Source organism: Heloderma suspectum, chromosome 10 (assembly GCF_057233095.1).
Source record: "Heloderma suspectum isolate Gila_16-S chromosome 10, 16-S_ref, whole genome shotgun sequence".
Lineage (NCBI taxonomy): Eukaryota > Metazoa > Chordata > Lepidosauria > Squamata > Helodermatidae > Heloderma > Heloderma suspectum.
The window spans coordinates 13,263,368-13,283,068 of NC_139467.1; the positions used below are offsets into that span (position 1 = coordinate 13,263,368).

The 19,701-nt window shown below is 47.8% G+C and overlaps 1 protein-coding gene across 2 annotated transcripts in view; it reads right to left on the bottom strand.

The window, feature by feature from the left end:
- LYPD8 (LY6/PLAUR domain containing 8) overlaps positions 1-18,284 on the bottom strand; it is a 46,754-nt gene extending 28,470 nt beyond the window's left edge. The window contains exon 1 of one of the 2 annotated variants that reach the window (XM_084815179.1): positions 1,503-1,610. The gene's annotated coding sequence lies outside the window, so the exon portion shown is untranslated. Of the gene's footprint in view, positions 1-1,502; positions 1,611-18,151 lie in introns of those variants that run through there. The other variant, XM_084815178.1, reaches the window with a different exon arrangement.
- Positions 18,285-19,701: the final 1,417 nt, after the last annotated feature.

A 19,701-nucleotide genomic window follows, 5' to 3' on the forward strand; every position in this document is an offset into this window, starting at 1 on the left:
CCGCAAAAGGCGTGCGAAACGGAGCACTCACTTGCTGCTGTTCACGCTGCTCTGCAAATGGCGTAGCCTATCATGGCTCACGCAAGGACGCCATTTGTGTCCCTGCGGAGGCGGTGATAGGCTAACTAAATATTTACGTAGCCTATCACGGCAAAGAAAAAGGGGGGGACGCAAATGGTGGCGGCTACGGCGGCCGCCATTTGCGTTCCCCTTTTTAGCCACGATAGGCTATGCAAATATTTATGTAGCCTATCATGGCTAAAAAAGGGAACACAAATGGCGGCCGCCGTAGCCACCACCATTTGCGTTCCCCGTTTTTGTTTTTGTTTTGCCACAATAGGCTACGTAAATATTTACGTAGCCTATCACAGCAAAAAAAAGGGATGCAAATGGTGGCAGCTACAGCAGCTGCCATTTGTGTCCCTGCGCAGCCCAGCAGAGGCCAAATGTCACTGTGGGCTGCCCTGACCGGTGGCTCCATGGAGTCGCCGTGGAGTGGAGCTGGCTGTCAAGGATTTCAGGGGGAGGGATGGAGCGCCTCCCCCCCACTGCGGATGTACGAGATGAAACAAGTAAGTCTTTTCGTATATCCCTATGGAGAAGGACTAGATTTACTGCAAAATATTCACCTGTCCTATTCAACTGGAAAGAAAACCTGTCCAGGTTTCATATTTGTAAATGTTTACAACTTGAGTCTATGCTTTTGAAATCTGAATTGTTAAAGACATATGGCATTGTTGTAACATGTTGAGTTTAGGACAGGGATAGGCAACCTGGTGCCCTCCAGATGTTTTGGACTGCAACTCCCATGATCCATGATCCCTGTTGGGTTTAAGGAGTTGCAGTCCAAAACATCTGGAGGGTTCCAGGTTGCCTACCTCTGGATTAAGATAATGTACATTTTAATATGTGCACTGCAAGTGAAGTAGGAACTTTTGCTGAAAAAGTTCCCCATATAAGTTTCAGCTACAACTGTGGAGGTCATGTCCTTATTATACAAAGCATAAGCTTCCGCCCCATACTATATGCAATGGGTTGGATCCTGATATAGTCATATCTGGAGTAGACCCATTGATTTCATGGACTCTCCCCATGACTTAGTACTGACTAACTTAAGTCCCATTGATTTCAAGGGGTCAGACACCCCAGCTTTGTTGCTATTGCTTTTGTCGATAACAGGCCAAACAGCCAGGGGCTGAGTCTCTCCACACCAAGGGCACCCACACTTCTCAAACACAGAAGATAAGAGGAAGGCGCATTGAGCTTCATAGCCACACACCCACACATGCAGGCACCCCAAAAGAGCTCCCACAAAATTACAAGCAGTTAATTCCATCACTGAATGTACCAAGAGGAGCCACGCACTGGCTCCAGGTAGCACTGTGCTGAATTTTTCAATCATTCGTTGTGGGGAGAGGCGAAAAGAAATTGCACCCGAAAATTTGTGGGAAGGGGTGAGAATTTCGGACACATTTCTCAGGGTGCAGGGCTTCAGTGCTTACCTTACTTTAAGGAGGTGGCCAAGGGGGAGGTCTTTCTTTTACCATCCCCCCCCTTCCCTGCAGCTTCTTCGGCTGCTTGAGCTTCTTGGAAAGCCCCCTGGAGGACTTAGCCAGACTTCCTCCCTTGGGGCTTTCCTGTGCTGCTGCCTGCGGAGTGCCTGAAAGCTGAGAGAGGCATTTTTGGTTTTGCTTTGTTGTTATTAAAAGTCCTTTTAACAACAACAACAACAACAAAAAGAAGAAGAAGAAGAAGAAGAAGAAGAAGAAGAAGAAGAAGAAGAAGAAGAAGAGGAAGAAAAAATGACAATAACTCCTCACTCAGCTTTCAGGCACTCAGCAGACAGCCGCACAGGGAAGCCCCAAGGAAGGAAGTCCTGATGAAGTCTTATAGGGATCTTTCAAAGAAGCTCAAGCAGTCAGAGAGGGTGTGAGGACAGAACAGGGGGAAATGGTAAAAGAAAGAGCACACACACACAAACCTCTCAGCCACCTCCTTGCAGTAAGGGAAGCACAGAAGCCCTGTGCCCTGAGAAATGTCTCTGAAATTCTCAGCAACCCGATGAAAGAGGCAGAAAAATGACTGCCTCTTTTGCCGGGAAACAAAGAGGCTGTGAAAAGGCAGGTGGGGTTTCGGCACCACACTGGCTCCAAATACTCAGCTCCAGAGACCACACCAAATGAAACAGCCAAGTGCCTAGGTGAGCCTACACTAGGGACCAGGAGTCCATGCTCACCAGAGCACTCAATGGGCTGGCCATACCTGCCAGAGCATGGTGTCTGTCTGCATCAAGTGAGGCTAACCCTAACTCCCCACAGCTGGCTTCATGAAAGCAACAGGAGCCATACATAGGGAAAGCAGCGTCAATCCCTCCACTCATGGGGCTGCAGAGAACTCACATCCCAGACAAACCCATATGGGTCCCACACCATCCTCCCTCAGTGCCACATGCAAGAGGAGCAGCAGGTATCTCACCCAACATTGGCCACAAAACCTCTGTGCTCCACCTCTCTGGGTAAGGCTGAAATCCCATATTCACCTGGGCTGAAATGCTATGCACACATATCTGGGGAGTAAGCACCATGGAATACATTGGGACTTACTTCTGAGTAAACATGAATAGAATTGTACCTTCGCTTGGGAGCAAATTCAACTGGGTGATGCCAGGGACGTGGACAATAGTGCCGCTACAACCCAATTGCATTTGGTGAAAGAAACGGCAACATGGAGAGGGTGGTAGAACTCACTGATGGTCATGACTGTATCAAGGGAGTAGCGAGGGCCTGTGCTAAAGTGCCATGTGGTGCCAAGACATGGCAGAGAGCACACTCTGGATCACACCGGCTGTTGTCTTAAGGGGTGGAGCAGGAGCCCACAAGGCTTCTTGCAGCAAGGCAGGCCATATGTCACAGCACCAAGGACAGCACGGAGCCTAGGCCTTTTTCCTCTCTCCAAGACTCATGCTGGGAGCATTGCCTCCATTGGCACACTGGCACCATGGATACAGGGGCTCTTGGAGATGGGTGTGCTGGCCCAGTGCTGCAGCTGCACTCAGCACCTGCAGCTCTTGGACCAGGTCGATGGTCTTGAGCTCAGAGGTTTCTGACATCTAGGGCCGTGGAGGGAGGGGTGTCTCTAGTTCTGCAATGGTGCTCAGGCCTGGTGCCCCCTCTTTTGGTACCTCTGGTTCCTCAGTCTCCAAGTCACTGCTGGACTCCAATGAGCCTGGCTTGCACAGATAATGATGAGGGATGCGCCTTACCGAGGCCAGGGCATGAATACTGACAGCATCCCCCCAGGGACAGCCCCAATTGTGTGAGAATGAGATACAAGGAGGATTTGAGGGGGTGTGAAGCACAGGAGGAGTTGGCTGCTTCTTCAGCTTGGCTGCTTCTTCAGCCTTCCACACCCTCACATTAACGTACTGATAACATAATTATAGTTATACTTGACTTTTTTATATTACAAATAAAACTTTATAGTACATTGTTATAGAAGATCGCCCAATCCTTTAAAAAAAAAAAAGAAGAAGAAGCTTTGTGGACATAAATAAACACCCGACTTTGAATTATATTGAAAATGGTTTTTATTCGTGGAATCTGTGTGTCAAGAGCTTTCCAATGAAGTGTGTTCCGTGAGAATCGGTCAAAGGAAGGCAGTCAAAAAGGGATGAGCAACTAACTCCTGACTTTGAATTTATATATATATATATATAGAGAGAGAGAGAGAGAGAGAGAGAGAGAGAGTAACTGTAGGCCTTGTGTGAACAAAGGGCTTTGCATGGGGGCTACACCCTAGCCCAGCTACCAGGCTCTGACCATTTATCAGAAATGTCTGTTTGGAGAGTAGTCAGCTCTACCCGGATTTACTTCCTACCTGTGGTTTATGTGATGACAGTTCTGATAGAAATCTCATTTGCACCCACCCAGGTGAATATTTGGGCATGGCCAATATACAAATGATTGCCCTACCCTCTTCTCTAAACAATTTGGGGCTTGTCCCAGTGTGTGTGTGTGTGTAAAATCCTTTGGGAGGGCAAGCAATGTCTCTGTGCCAAAGGAGCTCATGCCCTCATAGCAAATCTGCTGGAGAAAATGAAAAATTTCTGCCGAATCTTGGAAAGGGGAGATGGCAAGGCTGGGGAAAGCAGCCAAGGTGAAAGGGATACTCTCAGAGCTGCCAGGGTAGGGCAGCTCTGAATAGATATCTGAGGGGTAGTGGCACTGCTGGAGGGAACCAAAGAGCAGGGCAAGGGAGCGAAAGGTACCACAGTGTTTACGCCACAGCCCTTATCAGGACTGACGTCTGTGCCATGCTGATTAATGGACACAGAAGTCAACTTGGTGGCGTTTGGGGCTAGGCCCTAGACAAAGAAACTCTATGAGGATGTTGAAAGACGTAGTTTCCCAAACAAAAACAATGTCAGGCCTACAGAATTTATGCACTGCTCTAAGGACAAACGTTGACCTCAAGTCCATGACATGTTTTTTAAACTCCATCTCTGACTTCTCCCAAGAATTGTGAAATAAACACGTGCCACCATCATGGTACCTATGTTTGTCAGATTTTCTGTATTTGAAAAGACAAAGAGACCTGCAACAAAATGTTACAGTGTGTGTTCACTCCTTGCAGGAGTGCTCCTGTTGAGACTTACTTCCAGCCAGCCATGCTTCCCTTCAACAGATGCTGCATTGCCCTCCCCTTCAACACACACACACACACACACACACTGACATATCTTCAGCCTTCGTTGGGCTGTTTCTCGCATGGGAGGTTGCCCCCTTAGGTTTTATTTTTATTAACCATTATCTTTGTTCTTCTGCAGACCCCAGGGTTCCCCAACCATGCTGATACATTCTCCTTGTTTATTGGGGGTGTGGTGGCATTTTGGCTATATTCAAAAACCACCAAAAAGGAAAAAAAAATCCAAAAGTGCCACTGACTATGGACTGTAATAGTTACTTATCTGTTGTGCAAATATAGTCCATGAATATTGTATAGATCTTATATAGTCCATGAATATTGTATAGAACTTATATAGTCCATGAATATGTATAGATCTTATATAGTCCATGAATATTTTATAGATGTGTATATAGTCCATGAATATTTTATAGACCTGTACTGCACAACAAATATATAACTATTACATACTCAGAGGCACTTTTGGATTTTTTTCTTTTTGGTGGTTTTTGCGCATAGCACCTTCCCTCTCAGTTTTTCAGTTTTGGCTACATTGTCATCGGCACTCATCATCTGAGTTCAACGTTAGAGGGGGCAATCATAGGGATACACAGAGATGTATCCCTAAAAGTATCTGAAGAATGAAAAACCTCTGGGCCAGACTGGATGAGACAAGGGCGATCCATGATTGTCTTTAACATTTTGTTTAAAAGCAGCTATGGGGGGGGGGGTATTCCTTTCCTCCTGGCTTTTCCCTAATACACTGCCCTCACAGAGCTGTTATTTGCCCCTTTAGAGAAAGCTTAAGGGGCAAATAACAGCATATGCACCTGCATGTTTTGCCCTAATAGGGCAAGTAGCAGTTTGAGGAGAGGTTTCCTTCAGGAAAATGGGGAAAGGGGAAAGGGTTAACCCACCCACCCCTGCCCTCATCCAGTGGCATAGTTCCAAGTAAAATCCCACCACCCCAGTGATGGCTCCTTCTTACAAAAACATAAAGACATAGACATAAGAAATTCAGTTGCCCATCTCAGTCATCTCATCTAGTTTCTCCAAACTGCCTCTGTATTATGATTATTCCTTAAACGACAGCAATCCAGAGAAAGCACGTGCAAATCACATAGATGCCATACCCTCCAACTGTCCCTGTTTTCTGGGAACGGTCTTTGTTTGCTTGTTTTTGCCCTCGATAAAACTAATCCATCTCATTTTGTTGCTATTTTTGCCTTTGGGGAAATGCCTGCTCACAATTTTGCTCCTGTGAGTCCCTAAAGCTGTAATGCTTGAAGGTCTAGCTCCATCCCCTGAGTTTCTAGAAGATAAAACTAGACAGCAGTGCAGCGCACACCATTAGCTATTATATTAATTGATCTTTAGAAGCAAATTGCAGGGGAAAGGGCCCAATCCAGATCACAACCGTAGTGGGGGAGTCCGGTGGACTTTACCCTTCCCTGTGTCTGAAATGGTCCCAATCCAGATACACACACATACACACACCACCTGCAATTTTGCTTTAAAAAGCCATTCATGCACTTGCTAATTGTGTGAATGGTGTTGTCAGGACTGGCATCAAAGGTAAGGCTGGTCGGGCACCTGCCAAGGGCCCACACTCCAGCAAGGTCCCACTGAGAAGAGTCCCCTGGACCTTGCTCCTCCTCCCCTTCACCATTGCAACCTGCTTGTTCACCTGCCTCTGGCCCAGACAATGATGGTGGTGAGAAGGAAAAACAGTAGATTCCACTTCCTGCATGCTCCCTGCCTTTCTGCCTGTCAGTCAACCAGGTGATAGCAGTGATGAGAAAGAGGAGAAAGAGCAAAAGCGGCTGGTGGCGATAGTGATAAGAAAGGAGACGCACTGAGGGCAGGCGCCCCATTGAAGTACTCGTTCCCCTCTACTCAGCCCTGGTTAGGCCTCATCTGGAGTACTGTGTCCAGTTCTGGGCACCACACTTTAAGAAGGATGCAGACAAACTGGAGAGGGTTCAGAGGAGGGCAACAAAGATGATCAGGGGACTGGAAACAAAGCCCTGTGAGGAGGGACTGAAAGAACTGGGCATGTTTAGCCTTGAGAAGAGAAGACTGAGGGGAGACATGATAGCGCTCTTCAAGTCCTTGAAAGGTTGTCACGGAGAAGAAGGCCAGGATCTCTTCTCGATCATCCCAGAGTGCAGGACACGGAATAATGGGCTCAAGTGACAGGAAGCCAGATTCCGGCTGAACATCAGGAAAAACTTCCTGACTGTTAGAGCAATACAACAATGGAACCCATTACCTAGGAAGACGGTGGGCTCTCCCTCACTGGAGGCATTCAAGAGGAGGCTGGACAGCCATTTGTCAAGGATGCTTTGACTTAGATTTCTGCATTGAGCAGGGGGTTGGACTCGATGGACTTATAGGCCCTTTCCAGCCCTACTATTCTATGATTCTAAGAGGGTGTCTTGCCCAAAGGCCATCAAAAACCTGGAGCTGGCAGTGGATGTCGTGTCTTGATTGGCCCTTAAAGGGTAGATAGGGATTCAGCCTGATGCTTGTGGACTTAACATACAAATACATGTGGGCGGTACCATGAAGGGCATGCCCTGGTTATTTCATGCAGCGTAGCCAGCTGCTGAAGGATATTTTGATATCTCCATGTTTGCTCTGGTATATGCTGAAAGAACAACAAATATGCTCTTTGCTTGAAATGGTTGCAGGACAGGTTTCGGCACAGTAAAAATCAGCTCTGCATAAAAAAGCAAATAAGCCCCTTCGTCATTGTAAGTCAGTAGTCATGGTGTCAGGTTCTGGCAGCAACCTCTTTGAGGGTGCTACTGGTGTGTCCCTATTTCATCTGTGAAATGTCGTCAGGTATGAAATCAATAGGAATAGAACACTGCACAGTTTCTAGTGACAGTACAGTCCTCTGGCCCAGCTTCTGGTTTGAGGTGGCCCTGGGGAAAGTGCTCTCCGACAGCCCCAGCCACTGTTGCTTACCTGGAAGTGGTGGTGGGAGGCAGCAGTGCTCCAAGCAGCACCAGGGGGTTGTATACTGCCATTTAAATTTCCCATAAGGCCCTGGAGCATTGGTATACTGAGGACCGTAACATATGCATGTGTGTATATGTAAAAGTTTTGTGTTTTGGGTTGTAGGATTGTATCCACTTAAGTTAGGGATAGTGGAATGTTGGTGTGTGAGTGATAGGTAAGAGGGATGCATGAGTGGGGAGAAGGGGTTTAAAATGGGAAGTCTTCATGGCTGAATAGTCAGATAGGGTTTAGGGGTTCAGCGTATAAATTTCTAGGGATAGGAGATTGGGTGGTGGTTTTAGAAGGGGTAGGTAGGTAGGCTAGGACAAAGAATAATATAATTAAATAATAACCTCTATATACCTTCTTGTATATAAGAAAATGTTATTTGTGTTATTATTTATATAAATTCCACATGTCAGCTTGGTTTGTTAATGCTGCCAAATAACAAAATCTATTTGCCTGTTACTATCCCTATATCAGTTGAAGGAATCCATTAACCCACTGGGTGTCTCCTTGACACAAGATAAAAGGGCTGAAATTTGGGGATTCAGTGTGGACAACTGGTCAAAGCTGAGGCAGACATCCTGGGGGTTTCCACTTTCAAGTGTGTAGAAACTGGACGGAGAATAACCGAGAGAGAGGAACTTTACAAGGACACTGTCAGAAATTAAAATGGCAGGTAGAACCAGCCACATGGTCCTGCATGGAGCACCAGGCCAGGGTTGGTTTGTTTTTTATAACGGGGGAGCTAGGGTGAGGGATGGGGTGGGATTTGTTCAGTTTGCACCTAATTTTGCACTTTCAAGCCCATCCACAAACTGAAACTCCGTTATCAGGGAAAATTCACACTTCTCTGCAATTGTGCACTCGATTTCTCCAGTCAAAAAAATTGTACAGACATGTTAGAGCAATACGACAATGGAACCAGTTACCTAGGGAGATGGTGGGCTGTCCCACACTGGTGGCATTCAAGATGAAATTGGACAGCCATCTGTCAGGGATGCTTTAACTTGGATTCCTGCATTGAGCAGGGGGTTGGACTCGATGGTCTTATAGGCCCCTTCCAACCCTACTATTCTATGATTCTATGAAAGAGGAAAATGAGAAAAAAGTGCAATTGACAATTTGTCCATTCCTACCCAGGACTAGGGTTGGCGGAGAATTTCTCCCCGAAACTTCGGGGGGCCGAGCGCCAACGTGTTCGGCCCCCTGAAGAAGTTTCGGGGAGAAATTCTCCGCACCCCCCCCCGCCCCCCGCACACACCCCCGGGATGGGACTTACCTTTCCCGAATGTCCCTCCCGGCGGCGGGTCCCAGCGGCGGTTCGTCGGGTCTTCGTCAGGGGCGGGGGCGGCAGCCGTAGCCTATCATGGCTAGATTTGCAAAGTCAGTCGTGATAGGCTACGTAAATCGTCATGCAGCCTATCACGGGTGACTTTAAAAAAAAAAAGCGCATACGGCTAATGGCGGCCCCCATAGGGAGCCGGCATTCACGTTCCTTATTTGGTCGCTGTAGTCTACATAAAGATTACGTAGACTACGGCGAAAATAAGGGCAATGCTATTTGCGTTGCCCTTATTTTTGCCGTAGTCTACGTAAAGATTTACGTAGACTACAGCGACCAAATAAGGAACGCGAAAGGCGGCTCCCTATGGGGGCTGCCATTTGCATACACGCTTTTTTTTTTTTTAAGTCACCTGTGATAGGCTACGTGACGATTTACGTAGCCTATCACGGCTGACTTTGCAGATCTAGCCATGATAGGCTAAGTTAATCGTCACGTAGCCTATCAGGGGGCGTTTTTTTTTTAACTTTTTATTTCGCGACCGGGCAAGGCGAGGCGCCTCCTCCCCGGCCTGAATTTCGGCCAGGCGAGGCAGGAAGCCTCCCCCCCTGGCCTGAACTTCGGGGGGAGAGCAGCGAAGCGCCTCCCCGCCACCGCGAAAAGCTGCGAGACCAGGTAAGTGGCTTTCGTGCACTCCTACCCAGGACAGACACCAGCGATGGGCCCAGTCAGAGTGCTGGGTCCCCAACAAGTGTCCAATAATTCTAGGTGCTGACGCCAGCCCTAACAACCCTAAACACATTGTCTTGAAAGCAAATCCCATACATTTTCAATGCAGTTTACTTCCACATATGTGTACTTAAAATATCAGCCCGAAACACACCTTTCTCTGGATTATACCTTGTCCTCTTGATGATACAGACTGACAGCGATAAGTGCCGCGGGAATTTTGTCTTTAAGGAATTGTGCTCACAGCAGTGAGGCCTCTAGTTGGCTGAGCTGGTGTGACAGCTCAGAATGTTCAGTGGCTCAGGGAACAAAACAGTTTGCAAGTCAGCTTCTGTGTGGTAAGGAGAAGTTGTCAGTTTGGCTGGGATTAAAGCCTCATACAAGTGAATAGCTAAGGGCAGGGAAGAGATTCCAAGATGTAGGGGAGCTAAAGGACGTACAGGGACCCAGAAGGAAGGGTGCTGACGGAAGGGTGCTGAGTAGGCACAGTGGACCAAGAAACAGGAACCTGATGGAAGGTTAGGGAGATAATGAACCTTGAGGCAGAAGTGAGAAGGGATTCCAGAAAGAAGGGGAGAATTATAGAGGGGTGCCTGAAAAAAGTTAACAATGCTTAAGAATTGGGATTGTCTGCTATGCTGGGAAGGAAACAGCAGAGCTAGAAATGTTGGTCAAGTGACAGGGTAAGTAAAAGAAGTGAGAGAAAGTAACTACTGGCCCAAGAACTCAAAACCTGAGAGAACGATGGGTGGTAGAGATATGGAATTTAGGCCCCATCTACATGAGCCATTTACTCTGGGGCTGCTGCAATCTCGGGATGTACGAAAGTCACTTACCTGTTCGCAAATTATGTTGATGGTGGGGGGGAGGCGTTCCATCCCTCCCCCTGGAATCCTCGCTGGCCAGCTCCACTCCGCAGGGATTCTGCGGAGCCGCTGGCCCGCTCCGCCAGCAGCCGGACATCCAGCCACTGGCTAGCAGGGACACAAATGGCGGCGGCCATAGCCGCCGCCATTTGCGTCCTTGCAGTCAGCCGTGATAGGCTACGTAAATGTTCACGTAGCCTATCACGTCTGACTTAAAAAAAAAAAAACAATGTGCGTAAGCAAATGGCGGCGGCCACGGCCGCCGCCATTTGCGTTCCTTATTTTGGACGCTACACTACGCTATTTGCACTCCCCTTATTTTCGCCATCTTAGTCTACGTAAATCTTGACGTAGACTAAGACGTGCCAAAATAAGGAACACAAATGGCGGCGGCTGTGGCCGCCGCCATTTGCGTACACGCGGTTTGTTTGTTTTTTTAAAGTCAGACGTGATAGGCTACGTAAAGATTTACGTAGCCTATCACAGTTGTTTTTTTTAAACCTAGCCGTGATAGGCTACATAAATCTTTACATAGCCTATCACGTCTTTTTTTTTTTTAAACTGGAAATGGCGGCAGCAGCCGCGGAGCCACCGCCGGAGCCGCCGCCACCCGGAAGATCCACCTCAGGTAAGTCTCGTCCCGGGGGGGGGGATGGGGGGCAGGCCGTTCCGCCACCGATTTTGGGGGGCCGAATGCACTGGCATTCAGCCTCCCTGAGATACGTGGTGGAATTCTCTGGCATCCCTACTGCAATCTGAGGACCTTCAGGACATACGACGCAGTCGCCACTTCACAGCCTAACTGTGGTTTTCACAGGGAAAATGTGGATTTCCACAGAGGTGTTTTGCTGCAATTTCTTAGCTTGCTGCGGGTTTACTGTAGGGATGTATGAAAGTCACTTACCTTTTCGCAGGTGTGATTCGCAGTGGGGGGGGGCGCTCCGTCCCTCCCTGTGGAATCCTCCTTGGCCAGCTCCACTCTGCAGTGGAGCCGCAGGCCAGGGCCATCCGCAACTGGAGTTCCAGCCGTGGCCGGGCTGCTGCGGACACAAATGGTGGCCGCCATAGCGGCCGCCATTGGTGTCCTGCCAGGCTGCCATGATAGGCTACATAAGTATTTACGTAGCCTATCACGGCAAAGAGCAGGGACACAAATGGCGGGCGCTACGCCATTTGTGCCACTGCTCTCTCCATGATAGGCTATGTAAGTATTTACGTACCCTCTCACAGTAAAGGTAGCCATGCAAATGGCGGCCACTATGCCATTTGCGCCGCTGCTCTCCCCGTGATAGGCTACGTAAGTATTTACATAGCCTATCACGGTAAAGGCAGCCACGCAAATGGCGTAGTGGCCGCCATTTGCCTGGCTGCCTTTACCGTGATAGGCTATGTAAATACTTACGTAGCCTATCACGGAGAGAGCAGTGGCGCAAACGGCGTAGCGGCCGCCGTTTGCATCCCTGCTCTTTGCCATGATAGGCTACATAAATACATATGTAGCCTATCATGGCAGCTTGGCAGGACGCAAATGGTGGCCACAGCAGCCGGCCAAAAGACCAGCTGCCACTGCCGCCACCTCCAGAGCCGCCGCTGCCGGAGCCCCAGGTAAGTTTCGTTCCAGGGGGATTCCACGGGGTGGCAGGCCGTTCCACCACGGGTTTCAGGAGGCCGAATGCCAGTGCATTCAGCCTCACTGAAATCTGTGGTGGAATTCTCCGCCATCCCTAGTTTACTGCGGTTGCTGAGCTGTCCGTCCCTTCCTCGAAGTGACTTCACAATTTGCGGTGGGCGTGGGGTAGGCGTGTTTAGTGATTGTGTCACTCTGTGACACCTTTTCATTCCTCCCTGTTCCCCCCTGTTCCTTTGCAGCTGTGCAGTAACAGAGAGGTATCTCTGTGCAGTAACAGACAGGTATCTCAGTCATCTCATCTAGTTTCTCCAAACTGCCTCTGTATTATGATTATTCCTTAAACGACAGCAATCCAGAGAAAGCACGTGCAAATCACATAGATGCCATACCCTCCAACTGTCCCTGTTTTCTGGGAACGGTCTTTGTTTGCTTGTTTTTGCCCTCGATAAAACTAATCCATCTCATTTTGTTGCTATTTTTGCCTTTGGGGAAATGCCTGCTCACAATTTTGCTCCTGTGAGTCCCTAAAGCTGTAATGCTTGAAGGTCTAGCTCCATCCCCTGAGTTTCTAGAAGATAAAACTAGACAGCAGTGCAGCGCACACCATTAGCTATTATATTAATTGATCTTTAGAAGCAAATTGCAGGGGAAAGGGCCCAATCCAGATCACAACCGTAGTGGGGGAGTCCGGTGGACTTTACCCTTCCCTGTGTCTGAAATGGTCCCAATCCAGATACACACACATACACACACCACCTGCAATTTTGCTTTAAAAAGCCATTCATGCACTTGCTAATTGTGTGAATGGTGTTGTCAGGACTGGCATCAAAGGTAAGGCTGGTCGGGCACCTGCCAAGGGCCCACACTCCAGCAAGGTCCCACTGAGAAGAGTCCCCTGGACCTTGCTCCTCCTCCCCTTCACCATTGCAACCTGCTTGTTCACCTGCCTCTGGCCCAGACAATGATGGTGGTGAGAAGGAAAAACAGTAGATTCCACTTCCTGCATGCTCCCTGCCTTTCTGCCTGTCAGTCAACCAGGTGATAGCAGTGATGAGAAAGAGGAGAAAGAGCAAAAGCGGCTGGTGGCGATAGTGATAAGAAAGGAGACGCACTGAGGGCAGGCGCCCCATTGAAGTACTCGTTCCCCTCTACTCAGCCCTGGTTAGGCCTCATCTGGAGTACTGTGTCCAGTTCTGGGCACCACACTTTAAGAAGGATGCAGACAAACTGGAGAGGGTTCAGAGGAGGGCAACAAAGATGATCAGGGGACTGGAAACAAAGCCCTGTGAGGAGGGACTGAAAGAACTGGGCATGTTTAGCCTTGAGAAGAGAAGACTGAGGGGAGACATGATAGCGCTCTTCAAGTCCTTGAAAGGTTGTCACGGAGAAGAAGGCCAGGATCTCTTCTCGATCATCCCAGAGTGCAGGACACGGAATAATGGGCTCAAGTGACAGGAAGCCAGATTCCGGCTGAACATCAGGAAAAACTTCCTGACTGTTAGAGCAATACAACAATGGAACCCATTACCTAGGAAGACGGTGGGCTCTCCCTCACTGGAGGCATTCAAGAGGAGGCTGGACAGCCATTTGTCAAGGATGCTTTGACTTAGATTTCTGCATTGAGCAGGGGGTTGGACTCGATGGCCTTGTAGGCCCCTTCCAGCCCTACTATTCTATGAATCTATGAATCACCCACTAGCACTTCCAAATAGCATTCCAGACACCAATCCTCTGCAGGTGTGCTTAGAAGAAAGCATGAGCATTATGTCCACTCACAAGGAAGCAGGACTGAATCACTTAGCAGCTTCCTCCCCGGACCCCACCATCTCTGCCCCGCGAGGAAAAAGCTCTTATCTCCAATGGGCAGCTGATCAGAGATAAGAGTTCTCCCCTGATAAGCACCAAGAAGGGGAGCCTTTTTCAGTGCTAGGCAGGGGAAAGCTCTTCACTCTGATCAGCTACTGATTGGAGATAAGAGCTTTGCTCTGTGGGCAGTTCAGGCAGGGCCAGGGGAAGAAGTGACCAGCCCGATGGGGAACCCCCACAGGCCAGAACAGTTCCCCAGCCCTGCTTTAGGGAGGGGACAGAGACATTGTGCATTACTTGTAGGAAGGAAGAAGGCAGGCAAGGATGATTGGGGGGGGAAGGAACGTAGTGGCTAGGGGTATATCGGGTGGAGAACCCATGACCCTCCAGATGTGGGAGGACTCCAACTTAGGACACAGGAAGCTACCTTATACTGAGTCAGATTCTTGGTCCATCTAGCCTAGGGTCTGACTCAGCATCCTTGAAACTGGCTGGCAGCAGCTTTCCAGGGTTTCAGGCAGGATTTTTTCCAGTCCTACCTGGAGATGCCAGGAGTTGAACCTTCCACATGCAAAACAGGTGCTCTACAAACTGAGTAATGGCCCTGCCCAATCAGCCCCAGCCAGCATGGTCAGTGGTCAGGGATGATGGAAATTATAATCCAATATCTGGATCTGGAGGAGCACATGGTCCCCATCCTTGGAATAACAACAACAACAACAACAACAACAACAACAACTTCGTTTCTGTACCACCCAATTTCTGACGCTCTCTGGGCAGTTCACAAAAATTGCAAACCACAAATACAAGATAATAAAACATGGTACAAAAATTTTAACATACAAAATTTAAAACCATTTAAACCGCTAAAAACAATTTCAGTAAGATACTACACCTGACGAAGACAGCTGAGATAAATGCCCCATCATAAGCCATTAAATGCCTGGGAGCAGAAGAACCTGGCACCAAAAAGATCACCATGTTGGCACCAGGCAGGTCTCAGAGGGGAGGTCATTCCATAATTGGGGGTGGGGCACTACTGAGAAGGTCCCCTCCCTTGTTCCCATCTCCCAAGCCTCCCTTGGAGGAAGTTTATCATAGTGTCTGGGTAGGTTCAGGTTTAGGCCCTGATGATGGAACCCTATCAGTAGCAGCTTATATTGCATTAAAAAAAAGGTGAACCTTTAAGATCAGCAGAGGAGTCTTTGCTGGTCATTCCAAAATGAACAGAATGTCGCCATGAAATACCCAGATGGCGGGCCTTTTCTGTAGTGGCACCCCCATCTGGAAAACCCTCCCTCGTGTCGTTCGGGAGGCAGAAAACATGACATAAGAACGTAAGACCATAAAAACATAAGAAGAGCCCTGCTGGATCAGACCAAGGGTCCATCTAGTCCAGCATTCTGTTCACACTGTGGCCAACCAGCTGTCGACCAGGAACCCACGAGCAGGGCATGAGTGCAACAGCACCCTCCCACCCATGTTCCCCAGCAACTGGGACATCTTTCCCAGTTTCCTATGGGTGGGACATCTTTCAGACACCTCCTGAAAACACACTTGTTCACCCAGGCTTTCCCTGGGTTGTAAGTAACTTAATTGTGCTGTTCCATGTTACTGCTCCTTGATTATTATTTTTTTACTGTAGTTGGAAGTGTTTTTTCTAATGCCAGGTTTTTAATGCCAGGTTTTTAATGTTGTGAACCACTGAGAGATTTTATTACATTCAGTGGTATGTATATGCCACAAATAAATAAATAAGTAAATACTGTCACTGCAGCACTGTGATCTGTGTACAGCCCCTCTGCCCCCCCCCCCCCGTCTCTAAACCATATATGCAACCCTAAGGGCAGAAGGAGGGCAGAAATTCACATTGACTTGAATTCATCAGCCAGTTTTTTGGATGCAAGCGTCGAGTTTGTCTTTCAGTTGACATGACAGATATCACCGTGGTCCTTGTATTCCCCCCTTCCATTTCTTCTGCGTATTTTTAGCATATCTAGCATTTACAAACCTTCTAGTTCATTCTTTGCAACAATCACTTTAGGTAGGTTGCCCTCATTATCCTCTGAGAAATATATAGAACTGCAGGGGTGGGAGGAGAGGGAGAGCAATTTGTGAAAGGCACAGCCAGTAAATTGCTGGTTGCATTTGCAACCTTTCCCCTACCCTTGTCCCTCTGCCTTTAGCAGCAGCTGGGACACAAAGAAGCAAAGCAAGCTAAGCTTCCCACACACACACACGCACACACACTGCATCTTCACCTGCTCAGTTTCTATGTGCTAGCTGGCAGACCCATTCACTGTCTCGGCATGGTTTTCAAATCCAAGTTTATCGGTTCAACAACCCCTCTACCTTAGCGGGGGTGGGGTTGTGTGTTTTTAACCAGCATCTCTGCTATCTCAATCCATCCACCACAAAGCAGATCCATTCCACAGCCACCTGCTAGCCAAATCTGGACTCACTGCTTCATCGTTCATTTTGCCAACAGCCAAAAATGTGTGCACGCCAGCAGCTGTCTGCCATGCACACCTCACTATTCCCTTTAGGCTCCCTTCAAGCATTGCAGACTGCTGAACAATGTCAGCTCACGATATCTGCAAACAGGAGCTTTTGCCCCAGGTCATACGCCAATGCCTGGCTCTCCCCCGGTGGTATACTTCATCCTGTAGGCTTAGACATTTTGTGGGATCTGGTGAAAAGGGATGGTTAAGTGTGGCTGCATTGCTCTCCCATTACACTACCTGGAAAAAGGATTAAAATGGCTAACAGGAAGTGAAGACGGCAGCTGTATGTGGTAAGCCAGAGGAATTTTGAATTGGCAGGCTAGGGCTGTGGTTTCGACACTGTGTGTCCATGCTGTCCTCCAGAGTTGTTGCCACTATTCATTGCCCCCCACAACGCAGAGCTGCAGTGGAGTGTTGGGTACATTCTAATATGTTCGTGTGGGATAACAGTGTAGCACAACATGCTCGGCTGCAGACCATACAACCTGAGTTGGCATCTGAGAACGTGCACCAGAATTTTCTGCATGGCAAAGATGCACAGGGATCACATAGGCACAGGCACACAGGGATTCTAAAGCATAGACGCACAGGGGTCAGATAGGCATAGACACACAGGGATCACATAGGCATAGACACACAGGATCATAAAGGAATAGACACACGGGGCTTCTAAGGCATAGCTGCACAGGGGTCACATAGGCATAGACACACAGGGATCACATAGGCACAGACACACAGGGCTTATAAGGCATAGACACACAGGGATCACATAGGCATAGACACACAGGGATCACATAGGCACAGACACACAGGGCTTCTAAGGCATAGACACATGGGGGTCACATAGGCATAGACACACAGGGGTCACATAGGCACAGACACACAGGGCTTCTAAGGCATAGACGCACAGGGATCACATAGGCATAGACAAACAGGGATCACATAGGCACAGACACACAGGGCTTCTAAGGCATAGACACACGGGGGTCACATAGGCATAGTAGATGCACAGGGCTTCCAAGGGACGCACAAGGCTCCCAAACACACAGGGATCTGAGAGGGGTCAGCATGGGAAGGGTTTGCTGTAAGCAGAAGCACCAAACTGTAGAGGGGTAGCATTGAGGATGTTAAATCCACTCTGGCTGTGTTTTGCAGATTGTCAGGTGCCTTTGGTTCCGTCATCCATTCAGAGACAGATTTGAATTTTTTACATTGTGCAGAAAAATACGCAAATAATTCTGTAAGAGGGTTCACAGCCATTTACATAATTTTCCTTAGTATGTAACATTTGCGTATTGTCCCCCATTCCATTCAACTTTCCCCTGCATATATTTACCAGTCTCAACAGAAAGTTGCATATTTTCCTACAAATACATATGCGTAAATTTTGGGAAATTTTTTAAAAAGGATCCGGAAGTTCATAGACTCCGCGCAGCCTAAGGGGGTCAGTCCACAGCGGATTCCACAGGTCCACACCCATTTTAGTCCATCTCGAATTTCTCCAGCATCCCTAGATGGTCTGCCCAAATACCTTACCTTTGCCATTTTATGTCACAAGCAAGGACCCCTACCCAGGATGTGCACCAGCACATCCTGACTTGAAGGCTTACTAATATCCATAGTGAAATTCCTTTCTTACCTGGTTTCTCCCCACTAATTCTTTAGGTTCTCCGTCGACGTGATGTCTTCAGGCAAAGAGATCCACTGGGTGGTGTTGGGCTGGTTGTGCTTATATATACTCTCTAGGGAACGGCAAGCAAATACCACTGACGCTGTGTGATAAAGAACAAAAGTGATGCCTTCTGAGGAGGGGTGAATAAGGAAGTAGATCCACAAAATTTGGGTGAGGCTTCTTATAGAAAAGGGCAGCCCGTCAATTCTACCCTTCAAAAGGATTCTTTGTTTATGCGTATTTTCCCTACCCTCCAGTTGTTGGAAGGAGGTGAACACCTCCCTTACTGGAAGAGTTGGTTGTGCTTTTTCTGGCTTTTACGTAATTGTAGCACCAGCCTTCCATGAGTGGAGTGGGAAAATGTTACTGATTTGTTCGCACATCTACCATTATTTATTATTAACATTTATATATCTCCTTATTTGTTAAAAGCCAGCAAGGCGGCGTACTTCCTTACACATACTACCTTTTGTCTGTCCTGGATCTACTGTCAGTCCAAGGAAACTGATTGGCAGAAGATTCGGGACAGGCAAAAGAAAGTTCTGCACACAGTGCGTAATTAATTTAGGGCGTAATCCTATGCATGTTTAAACAGAAAAAAAGTCCTACAACTCCCAGCATTTCCCAACCAGCGTCAGAAGACTAGGATTAGGTGGATGTGTATTTCTATATTATTTACATATCCTTAATACTGTAATGGTGAACTGCAAAAAATGATTTAGTATCTGTTTAAAGATTGTTCATGCCAGATGGTTCAAAAGTTCAGCCTAGGAAACTGAAATTTAGTTACTGTGAGAAGTTAGTTTCTCTGAGAAACAGAAACATAACAAAACTCAATTGCCCTTCTGATTGGCCAAGAGGTTGGGGGAGGGGGAGTTAAAATAGTGTATATAAGGGAGGAATCCCATGTTTAGGCAGAAAAAAAAAAAAAACCTGCTGCAACTCCCAGCGTACCCCAGGGAGGAGGGTTTTTTTTTCCCCTGTCCAAACATGCGTTGGATTGCATCCTTATATACGCTATTTTAACTCTCCCACCCAATCTCTTGATGCAAGATGTGGTCATTTAATTTAGATGGCTTTAAAAGAAAAGTAGACAAATTCATAACACAAAAAGAACATAAGAAGTGCCCTGCTGGATCAGACCAAAGGCCTCTCTGGTTCCACAACCTGTTTCCTATACTGGCCAGCCACATGCCCCTGTAAACCCATAAGCAGGACATGAGGGCATTTGCTCTCTCTTTCTCTCTCTCCTGCTGCTGTTCCCCATCCTTTGGTATTGTGTGGTATACTGGCTGATCTGGAGGCTTATGTTGCCATCAGGACTAGTAGCCATACTGATAGCCATATCCTCCATGAATTTGTCTAATCCCCTGGTGAAGGAATAAAACTGTTCAGCCATTTTGTGTTTGCTTCCAGTTATATAATGGCTGCTTCCCGTTTAAAAGCTATTCGTGCCAGGTGGTTCAAAAGTTCAGCCTAGGAAACCAAAACTTAGTATGAAAATTTACTTACAGAAA